Here is a 7,555-nt window from a genome sequence, read left to right on the forward strand (position 1 = left end):
TTAAATGCACAGCCCACCTGCTGTTTGATTCTGCACTTGCAGTTATAATGCTGAATTTGTGACATCACAATAATTTCTATGACAACACACTGATGTTGCAAGTACAGGATTATGACTTCACTATATGGTTAAGCAGAATCATTAATAGCAAGAGGGAGACATTTGAGAGTATGTAAGGAACAGAGACTGTAACAGTCATGTAAACTTTTTTTATATTATTTTTTTTTTAAATTGTTCAAGCATGCAAGAATCTTTGACACTCAGGCTCAAATTTACATGTCTTTGCACTCTGTTTACTTACTTATCTGATATACATTCACAAGTAATGAGTTCTGCATATGCCTGGGTATAGTAGGTGCATGTGAAAATCCTTGATTTACACATAGCTATCAGGTGCTGCAAGCAGTCTTCAAAACATGAGCCCTTATCATAGACAAGCAATAGCTGTTTATGTGGTGGTAATAAATAGCGATAACTAATCTTTTAATGATGAAATATGCTCATTCTTTATAATATTTCATAGTGTATTTAATACAATTAATATATTTTGCATTTACAGAACACACAAATTTGCCCCCAGCAGACATGCGCTCAGACTGGAAGCGGTCCAAACAAACATTTGGCAGTCTCTCTAAGGTTTTGGCAAATTTCTGTTTTTGACTTATTTGCTTCTGTACTATTTATTTTCAGATTAGCCTCATATTTGTGCATGCCTGTAGATGGGCAGTCATACAAGTGTCTGATGTTTGTACACAAATGTGAAATTTTGCTTTTGCAAACTAATGTGGACACAACAAAGGAAACTCTATAAAAAAGTGACCCTTTGTGTGGGCTACTTTATAAAACTGAATGTAGTCATTAGTGTATGTAACCAATTCTGTAATGATGGTCCAGCATTGTTACTAGTCTTTATCGCCTGTTTGGCAGTTAGCAGTACAGTCTTTCTGTAACAATCTCACTTTTTGTTGTCTTTGGCATAGGAACTGTAGTATCTTTTGCGTACATCCTTCCAAGCATAATGTCTTATAAAATGCAATTTAATATTTGATCATGCATCGAAGATAGGATTTCAACAGAACCTTCTTATATAAGACCAGCCAAGTAGGTTTGGTTCTTTTAGTAGCACGTGGAAAAAATTCAAAGCCATGATGTCTTTCCCCTTTGATCTCATTCCTTGGCTGGTTTACCAAGCTGGAAATTAATCAGATGATCCTAGAAATAAGAGATGGAAAAGACCTCCTAGGGCCATTTACACTCCATCTCCCTGGCATGTAGCATTGGTCCCTACTGTACATTTACTAGAATTTTGTCCTCTCTCGTTTTAAATGCTCCAGCCTAATACGTCATTGTTGGAGAGTTATAGCTCCCTGACTAAAAAAGCTCTATCAAGCTTAGCTTAGCTATTTAGTTATAGCTAACTAAAAATCCACTATAGAAACTTCACATCACAGCAACATGTGGTGGCATGTCTGGGTTGGTATAAGAAGACTTGGAGAAATCAAGTTATTAGGTGAAATTATTCTTCCCAACCTTTTTCTGTACTTGCCCAGACTAGTGGACTTTACAGCCATATCAAACAACAAAAGATGTGTGCCTTCAGCACCCTACTACTGAGCCAGAAGATGCAACCACAATTAGTTTTATGGTGCTGAACAAATATACATCTGTCTTGGATGATTCTACAGTCTTAGTTTTTATGTTGCACTCATCCCCATGGCATGTGAGCATCAAACCCACATTTTGGTGATGGTCTAGTCTGCCAAACTGGAACCCCAGAAAGATAGGTTGCCAAGTTGTAGACAGGAATGACCACAGACAAGTAGAATTAAAAAACAAATGAACAAAAACTAATAGTTAATTAAGCCATCCCGAGAATTTACTCATTCTTAGAACAGAGAAGAACCTATGATGTTTGTTAAATGGGCTATTCTGTGCATACTACCATTTGGTCTTACAGGCCTACCTTTTCCTTGATTTGTACTTGCTAGTGGAAAACAGTTTGAGAGATTCTGCTCTAGTGTTTTCAAAGAAAAATCACAGGGACAGCTTGTTCCCACATTATTCCAAATGCAGCTAGCTGGCAGGAGCAGCAAAAATAAGGGGAAAGGAGAAGGAAATTACCAAGGAAGAGAAGAGAGAGAGAAGATAGGGAGATGAATGGGAAGGGAAAGAAAGAGACATTCAATAGACACAGAAAAAACAAAGCAAAAATAGAAATAAAGGAAACAGGCTAAATTGACAGAGAATAAAGGCATGAAAGCAACTTAAATGCAAAATAAAAAGGGAACATGTTTACAGATAGAGGATATGGCTGAATTCAATGGGCAGGGTTTTTCAGGGGTTAGGGAAAGTCCTACCAAATACAGATAGGGAAAATCCTGTGCCCAGGTATGCCCAATGTGAGGGGGCTTCCACCCCCATTGCTCCCTTCTTGTTTATAGGGGGAAGAACCTGGGGCAGCTGGTATTCTCTTGTGTGTATTTTTACTACATTACATCTGGTTTAGTACGTGTTTTTGCCCTAAAGGCATGCAATTGGCCCCATCACAGCAAAAATGCACACTAAATCCATCTTTTAACTTGCTATCATATGAATTTTGGCAGTTTTTCCTGAGTGCTCCATTTAAATGTTTGCAGTATTGGGGATTGGTTTATGTATGGTTCTATGTATGCTCTTATTTTATTTCCTTTGTAGTCCTTAAAGGACAAGGATTATTACTTAAAGAGGAAAAGGAGAGGATAGTTGTAGAGCAGAAGAAATCTGAAACATGTAAAATACGCCCATGTCCTTGGAGGGCAGGATTCTTAAACAAAACAAAGGAGTGATTTGAGTTTTGTCCTTGTAAAATTAAACCCACCTGACCATATCTAAGTTTAACTTACATTGAATTAAAGGAGGAGCTAGAACCTCAGCTGCTGTGAATCAGCATAGCTCCATTGACTTCAGTGGAACGAGCCCAATTTATACCAGCTGAGGATCTAGCCTCAGAGGTTTAAAACTAGTAATGTGGTGTGTTTTATTGCTTTCAAATTTGGTAGTTGTTTTATCAGTATCAAGAAATGTTTGCTAGTGTCAGGCAGCAGCACGTTGAACTAAAAATGCCAGTTCATAGAATAAATCTTCTGAGAAAGAAACTGAGCACCCCCCGCCTCCGTTCTCCAGAAGCAGAATGGACTTTTGCTAAGATGTGGCTCTCCACATATACTACAGAGAGCAGAAAAACAGATTCTGATGAGAACTGTGGAAAGGTCAGAACTGACCACAGCCTGCAAATCAGAGAGGATCACTTTGATTATAGTTTTCAAAGTCTAGGACAAACTGGTTAAACCCAATGGGGAGGAAATGATAAGGAGAAATAAATTCTGAGTAAAACCTGATGGCCAGAGCAAGTACAATGAGTTCTTGGCAATTCAAAGAGCCTACTGGTGAACTCCTACGCACCTGAAGGTATGGGAATTTCTGGAAAACACCAAAGGGAGATGTCCTGTTTTCCTTTGCACTCTTGGAAAACAATGTGCTTTCTATGCTGATTTATCAAGGATCTGTTAGGGGAAGAGATGTTATATGTGCATCTCACCCCCTCAATTCCAGACAAAAAGGCTTATCTGCCCCCCTAAACCTTTGCTTTGCCTATAAACTGAATAACATGATATTATAGCCAACTTTCTAATCACACAAAACTCAACACCCTTCTCCAAGGTCCCACCCCACTCACTCCATTCCCCCTTCCCTCCATCGCTCACTCTCCCCAACCCTCGCTCGCTCGCTCATTTTCACTGGGCTGGGGAGGGTCCCTTTTCGATCGGGTGTTCCGGTTGAAAACTGGACACCTGGCAACCCACTGGATGGACATTCCAGATGGCCTCTAAGGAAATTCTCCTTGGAGGTGTTTTAATCTTATGTATTCAAATATTAAATGATGAGACCGATAGAAGCACCTGCTGGAAAATAGGCACTAATTTTTAAAACAACTTCAGGCCATCAAGGAAGATGCCCACTTGCATTATTAGAAGAGATGCCAGGATGGTCCGTATCTTAAGGGGGGAAAGGTTAATAAAGCTCTGCTTAAGGCACGGGTACAGCAACCTGACAAACAGGTTGTTACATGAGACACAGGAAGCCAATTAAAACAGGAATCTTGCGGGAGAGGAGACGGAACCTGCAGGGGGAAAGGGACTGCAAGCCAGATGTGGATAATTAATGTATCACTGTTTGGAGATAAGGTCCTTTATTGCTTTGTGCTGGAATTATTGTTGCAATTTTGGTGAGGTTTTTTTATTCTATATTTTCCCCACATTGTAGGAAGGGTAAAAATGTTTCTGTATTTTCTTACTGTGACTTACACAGTGCCCATATTTTTATCAGCCAATTCAGACTCTGTTGCAGGAGTGGCCAAACTTACTGGCCCTCTGAGCCACATCCAACAATCTTCAGAAGTTCAAGAGCTGGGGCACACCTTCTGGGAACCAGGGGTTGGGGCTTCAGCCCCGCTCCTGCTGAAGTCCTGATCCCTGGCAGGTGCACCCCACACAGGGCTGAAGCCCTGAAACCCCCCTCCCCGCTAGTCAGAAACCCCAAGACCCCCTTTCCTGCTGGTCAGAAGCCCCTACCCTACCACCATGCTGCAAGGCAGAGGTCCTGAGCGCACACCCCCCCCCCAGTCTGGTAGGTGGAGAATGGGGCAGGGACATGAGAGGCTCTGCGAGCTGCACTTTAATGGTAAAAGAGCCGCGTGTGGCTCGCGAGCCACAGTCGCCTCTCCTGCTCTATTGGATGGATTCTTCTGTCCATTGAGGCTATTTGTATGGAAAGACTATTGCTTTCCAAATAGTGTAATGAATTTGTCACCACCTACAGCTTTATAGTTGCCATTTTGCAGTAAATCATAACCACCCTTCCTTTGTGTTCTATATGTCCCTCCCATTTGAGCTACAAAAGATTCCACCGTAATGAATAACAGTATATGTCCTATGCCACTGTATGGTACAATTCTGATTTCATCCAGTAGAGGGCAATAGTACACATACAGACTAGCCAGTTCATTACAGTACTGGTGACTTATTGAAAATATTTTTACACGTGTTCCATAGGATAATTCTTTTTCAGAAGCTAAGCAAAAGTGTCATGATTTCAAATTAAATATTTATGGTTGAAATAATGTACTAAAATATTAAGAAAGTATGCTATATGCATTTAATAATGACCTATTAAGTGTTTTTTTATTCAAAAATTAGGTTTAATGCAAAGAGTTATAATTTTCTGATTGCATTCATTTTACTGAAAATTTTCTTCATTATACTTTTGTCTACAGACATACAAATTTAAATTAGTAGTTTCTTGATTGCACAAGGGGCTATTTAATTTCTATAGCCTGAATTAGAAAAGGTTATTGACATTTAAATAACCCCACAGGATACCATTATGGCTCTTCTGAGCCAAATCCTTGCAATAAGTCTTACTTATTTCAAATTTAGAGGCATTCATCCTAAGACAACATGCAGCCTTGGATGAAAAACAGTGTGTGGTTTTAAGGTACTATAATTAATGGCAGAATGTGATTTTTCCCCCCCTTCTTCTCCCTCCCCCATTATTTAACTATGCCATTTCCTTTAGTATGTGAACAGTTTTGACCAACTCTGTTTTAGGAATGAATATATTTTATATCTACTTAGATGTGTATTAGAGATAAGTAACATGCACCTAGGTAGGCAAGTAAAGGGTTAAAATCCTGGTGAGGAACATGAGGGAAGAACAGGTTATCCTTCCATGAGAAGCTGCTTAGCTCAGCTGCCAGTTATGCAGACAGGGCCCTATAGCTAGTGGTCCTGAGGGAGCAGGGTTAAAAGAGAAGGGTTGGTAAACTGGGTTGTTGGGATTTGTTTTTGTTTCCAGTGAGGAGATGCAGAACCTCCCTCTGTCCTGGCTGGGAATGGGCCAAAACCTGCAGTCAACCGGAAGGGGGGGGGGGGGGGGGTGAGGGTATGTTTTAAGCAAACCCCCCTGGTGACTGACTTTATTTGCTCTTCCTTGAGGACAGGGACTAGCCTACTTAATACCCAGAGGGAATGGAAATGTGTAGATCCTCCTGTTTGGGTAACACTTTAGGGGGCCTGTTGTGCTGAAGCAGCATAGACAGACTGATCTGTATAATGCCATGATAGCAGAGGGTGCTTTTTGTTTCAACCCTTTCCAGAGGACCGAAGTGTGAAATAAAATCCTGCCACCTAAGACTACTTAGTATTCTGCTGTTATCTGAGACACTAAACTGGCCCAGTGTTGCCAACTCCTGGACAACCTTTTCTTCTTCAGTTGTTCTTACGCATGGAGTTATGGAGATGAGAATAATTATCTTATTTTCATAGCTTTTGACCAGTGCTGTGGTGTTGTACAGATGCATAAAAACAAACCCAATATAACATTAGATATCACTTCTTAGAATATAAAAAAAGAAATGAAAGGGCCCATTTTAAAAGAGGGGGGAAAGGAACTGATTCTTGTGATTGTCTTTGCTCTTGTTCAGCTAGTGGTGCATTCCTTTCAGACTTGATAGTATACCAGGGGTCGGCAACCTTTCAGAAGTGGTGTGCCGAGTCTTCATTTATTCACTCTAATTTAAGGTTTCGCGTGCCAGTAATACATTTTAATGTTTTTAGAAGGTCTCTTTCTGTAAGTCTATAATATATAACTAAATTATTGTTGTATGCAAAGTAAATAAGGTTTTTAAAATGTTTAAGAAGCTTCATTTAAAATTAAATTAAAATGCAGAGCTCCCCGGACCAGTGGGCAGGACCCGGGCAGTGTGAGTGCCACTGAAAATCAGCTTGTGTGCCGCCTTCGGCACGCGTGCCATAGGTTGCCGACCCCTGTAGTATACTGTTAGCATGTAAAGCCTTTTAAATAAAAGGTAAAAACCTCTTTATAATTGTGAGAAGCTGATAATGTTAAACTACCCAATATACATGGAGTAAGGAATATTTGCTATGCTCTAGGGCTGTGTTTCTCAAATATAGCCACCGTGGTCACATGTGGCCATCAGCAGATTTTTTGTGGGGCCACGACAGCCTCCAAAGCATGGGTGGAGTTTTGGGGGGACAAAGCAGCAGCCCCTCCCTGCAGCACCCAGCAGTTGCTCCTGAATAGCTGTTACCAAGGGCAGCAAGATGCTCTGCCTTGGTGTTTGTTTGTGCTGGCACCGCCAGCAGGGATCAGCGCCCTGCACCAAGCACCCTCCCTGGGGTGTCTGAGCAGCGCCTCTTGCCTCTGGAGATGTGGGCCGGTGTGCATGGCACCAGAGGCGTCTCTTGTCAGTGGAGGCAGCTATTGGTGTATAAGGTTCATGCATGTGAGTAAAGGTGTAATCTAGCCCTTGCAAATTAATATAACAAAACAGGAATTAACGGCATGAAACACAAGCATAACAATATTGACAGAACAAGGAGTAATGGTCTCAAGTTGCAGTGGGGGAGGTTTAGGTTGGATATTAGGAAAAACTTTTTCACTAGGAGGGTGGTGAAGCACTGGAATGGGAGGTGGTGGAACCTCCTTCCTTAGAGGT

This window comes from Terrapene carolina, unplaced genomic scaffold (genome assembly GCF_002925995.2).
Source record: "Terrapene carolina triunguis isolate 2854851 unplaced genomic scaffold, T_m_triunguis-2.0 Scaffold95, whole genome shotgun sequence".
Classification (NCBI taxonomy): Eukaryota; Metazoa; Chordata; order Testudines; family Emydidae; genus Terrapene; species Terrapene triunguis.